Here is a 4481-nt window from a genome sequence, read left to right on the forward strand (position 1 = left end):
TCCAGAAACACACACACACACCCCACCCACTGATGCTGAGTGTAAGAGGAGATGCATATCTTCCATGGGTGCCAAACTATACACAAGATGAGCTCGCCCACCATCAGACTGTGCTGTCTTCAAAGATATAAGCTTTGCACTTTTCCCATACATCATGTAGGTGTGTGACTCTTTTCTGCCCATCTGTTACTTTGAGGCTTCCTGCCCTCCTCTCTGCCTCTAGAAATTTTCCTTAAGCCTTCACCAGAGTCTCGTATCCCAACACTGACATTTATAGGTTAACTGGATCCCTTTGCATCCCAGGATTTTTGTGACATCACATAATTGTAATAACTAGCTGCGTTGTGTTGCATCATTATAGCCTTAACCCTATAGACATCTACACGAGGCATTTAATTTCCCCACGCAAGGCTTGAAGAGGGAGATATAGTTGAAAGCCATACAATATGCAAAGTGTTAACCTCTTCTGATTGTATCAGGATCTTCTTTGAGTTTTCGTTCATTACCTCCAGGAAACGAAGTGATGATAAGCCTGACGTCTGAGATTGCCAAAGACGGAATCTGTAATGAAAGCGGGGAATGCAGTAAACAAATTCTCTTTACAAATTGTCTCATGAGGGACTGTCTGTGCCCTAATGAGGCCATGCATACTATTGAATATTTTTCCCGGGCAACCCTTTCCACCTGAAAAAATAAAATAAAATAAAGGTCAGCCCATGGTCTCAGAGGAGCAGGAGTCCATCCAACCACAAGGCATCAACTCAAAATCGGTTGGCCGGATCTGATCAGCCAAGGTGAAATCATGCTTTGTTTTGTTTTAATTGTAGCAGCACCCCCCACCAAAGCCTCGCTTACTGGGGTTATGCAGCGGCTTCTGGCGAAATCTCACGAGACTTCCATGAGATCTCACAAGATCTCATCAGAACCTGCTGCAGCGACACAACCCCAGCAGTGGACAGGGTGCCTGAGGGAGCATTGCATAAGGAGCTGACAGATGAGCTGAGATTTAAGAAGAGAATGCATAAGAAATGGAAGAAAGGGGAAATTGCAAACAAAGAGTAAGCTGAGTAGCCGACAATTGGCTTATACCAACTGGAACAAGGAAGGAAAGAAACATCAGCCACAGCATCCTATATCATCTCTACACAAATCTGGCCCCGTTGAACTCCACTGCTGCGTAATCATGTGATGGGGCTGCCGTTTGGCACCAGGAAAGAAAGGAAGGAAAAAACCCACTAGGGTTTCACCAGGTGTGTTAAAAGAAGATGGCGTGTGTAACACATCACCAGATGCTTACGGCGAGATGATGTTCAACAAGAGTATGGTGCCTTCGTTGTTCTGTTCTGAAAGAAGTCACAGGCCAGCCATCCTTATTAGAACTCCATTTTCACTTTCGACGGAGTTCATGTAACAAGCCGGACTTTCTCTCTATTATGGAAGACCCTCCTTCATTCCAACAAAGGAAAGCTTTCCAGGGAAACTGCCCCTGCACTGCTTCACCTAGCAGCGTGGGGGTTTGTGGCGAAAGAAGCAATTCTCACAAAGAATAAGCTGTGAAGTGCATTCCTTAAAAAGTGTTTTATTGCTGTTCCTTTTGGGGAGCCCCAGGTTGGGGGTGGTCATCTTTCCGCGACACGCCGTCCCATGTGCCACTGAGCAGGGTGACAGCTCAAGGGGGGTGGGGAGGCTGCAAATTGGTTTTTGAGATGAGAGAGAGAGAGAGAGAGAGAGATGCCATCAAAGAAAGCATCTATATATTTTGAACGCAATGGTTCAACAAGAGAGTATCAAGAACTCCGTCTGTTGATTTCGAGAGTAACTGCGTCGTTTTTAATAATAGCAAAGTTGCAAGGTAAGGGGCAATCTGTTTTGTGGTGTGAGATGCGGCTGCAGAAGCTTGTGAAATTTATGTTCACAGTGGTGACTTGTTCCGTTAATGTTTCCCCAAGCACTCTGAGATTTAATTTTGCTGTATATCTTTGGTCACCCAAAACTAGTTTGCATTGCCAGGGTTTATGCCCTAGGTCAGGAATAGCAAAGCCTCAAGGGGCCAAATGTCCTCTCTGTTATGTACTGAAGTTCTCACCCTGGCCCAGCAGGGGGATACTGTAGATAGTTCAGGTCCACATATGCAAATAAGGGATCGAAAGTGACGTTCAGTGATTGGATAGTTACAGAAAATGGTTACTGTTGCGTTCTAGTGGAGCTCTATATAAGCAGGCTGGCTGAACCCTTCAGTTCAGTTCTGTTCTGGCCTGTGAATAAACAAGAGCTGTTTAAAGAATCGCAGTGTCGTCTAATATGTTCACCCACAACTTAACACTCTCTGTCTGGCCCTTGGGTCTCTTGCCTAGGTCATACTAGCTAGAAGGACCAGTAATCAGAGATGGTAGGAGTTGTAATCCAAAACAGCTGGAGACCCAAGTTTGAGGAAAAACTGTTTTAGACCTTCCCCTTTCCACCTAAGGCCACTGCCACTACAACCAATGAAAAGAGGTGTCACTGGACACCTGACCTCCCATTAGCCACATTGCTGTACTGACACGGTGCCTCACTCCTCCCTGACAGTCACCCCAGTGTATGTGAGAGAGTACGTTACCCCTCTGGGACTAGTAAATTCTTCCTCTTAGACACTCAAGAAGTCAGCTTTTGGGGGGTAAACGAATGAATCGTGCCTCCAATTTTAACTCGGAAGAAAGTACAGCTTCTGAGATGGTGACTTAATGCCTGTTCACTTGGCTACATCAGTCAAACAAAATCCTATGGCGTTGGGGTGCCAACTTGAATAAGATATTGGAGGGGCCCGAGTAAACCCCACTCCACATAATTAATCACATGACACAGTACACACACACCATTTGAATGGCAATGCCCGTCGATTTTGAGGGGCCCACCCCCCTCAAATATTTTATTGGCGGGTGCCAAAAGACCTTGGCCTCTATGGTTCCTATGCTATGTTGAGAGCCAGGCCTGTTCTCCACACTGTATTGAGCAAGGAACTGGGTGGGTGGGTCATTTGTTAATTTCAGTTTCTCATTTTCCATTCTTCAGCTCTAAAAGTAAAGGTAAAGGGACCCCTGACCATTAGGTCCATTCGTGACCGACTCTGGGGTTGCGGCACTCATCTCGCTTTATTGGCTGAGGGAGCCGGCATACAGCTTCCGGGTCATGTGGCCAGCATGACTAAGCCACTTCTGGCAAACCAGAGCAGCGCACGGAAATGCCGTTTACCTTCCCACTGGAGCAGTACCTATTTATCTACTTGCACTTTGACGTGCTTTCAAACTGCTAGGTTGGCAGGAGCAGGGACCGAGCAACGGGAGCTCACCCTGTCGCGGGGATTCAAACCGCCGACCTTCTGATCGGCAAGCCCTACGTTCTGTGGTTTAACCCACAGCACCACCCGTGTCCCATTCTTCAGCTCTACACATTTCTAAATCAGTTCACATGTTCCATTTAAAAAAAAAAATAGTCACAAAAATTCATTGACATTTTACTGAAAAATTTTCCATAGATACACACTTCTGTATCCAATCTACCTGATGTACAGACTTCCTCAGAGCAATTTCCCATAATGCAACACATTTTTGTATGTTACGGGCATTTCTTTGCATGCTTTCTGTGCATTTCTGCCCACGTTACTTGGCCAGAGAATTGCCTTGAAAAATTCAGAGAAGTGCCAATCCCAGACGATCGCCGTGCTTCAGTTTGCGTGTCCACCTCCAAAAGTGTAAATTAGTTAAATGTGTCTGTTCTGAATTTCTCTCTCCCTCTCCCTCCCCCCTCCATATCCTATTCAGAATCTGATCTCTGAATCTGTGATCTCCTAGCATTGCATAGACATGCACTGCATTTCACAGACATTTCCCAATTTGGACCGACTTACTTTCTGCAAGACATCTCAAGCCTGATCGAGCCGCCCGTACCGCACAACACGGACTTGGCTCCATAGATGGATGAGCTGGCAGGTTGGAGCTGCTTGCAAGTTTCTGTCACTACTATTATTTCCCGGTGCCCGCAGCCATCTACTGTCGCCACACACAGATGCTCAAGACACCAGAAGGTGCTCTACCATTGAAAGGAGGGGCAAAAGGAAGGCCCAACCGTCACCATAGTAACGGAAGCGCATGCCAGGGAGAAGGTCCATGCGCAAGAAAGAAGTGCATTATACCAGAAATACGTCGCCATAACAACAATGTAACACTGATGGGGGGTATGTATGTATGTATGTATGTATGTATGTATGTATTTATTCATTCAAATAAAATAATATAGTGGTACCTCGGGTTAAGTACTTAATTCATTCCGGAGGTCCGTACTTAACCTGAAACTGTTCTTAACCTGAAGCACCACTTTAGCTAATGGGGCCTCCTGCTGCCGCCGTGCCGCTGGAGCACAATTTCTGTTCTTATCCTGAAGCAAAGTTCTTAAACTGAAGCACTATTTCTGGGTTAGCGGAGTGTGTAACCTGAAGCGTATGT

At 45.9% G+C, this 4481-nt stretch overlaps 1 long non-coding RNA gene across 1 annotated transcript; it reads right to left on the bottom strand.

Annotated features, from left to right (window-relative positions):
• Positions 1–374: 374 nt before the first annotated feature.
• On the bottom strand, positions 375–4054 carry LOC310847547. Its single transcript, XR_014565890.1, has 2 exons — positions 3887–4054; positions 375–561 (listed from the first exon to the last, which is right to left on the bottom strand). It is a non-coding gene; the product is annotated as an uncharacterized lncRNA (long non-coding RNA).
• Between the last annotated feature and the right edge of the window lie 427 nt (positions 4055–4481).

This window comes from Podarcis gaigeae (genome assembly GCF_964106915.1).
Source record: "Podarcis gaigeae genome assembly, chromosome: 6".
NCBI classification, from domain to species: domain Eukaryota; kingdom Metazoa; phylum Chordata; class Lepidosauria; order Squamata; family Lacertidae; genus Podarcis; species Podarcis gaigeae.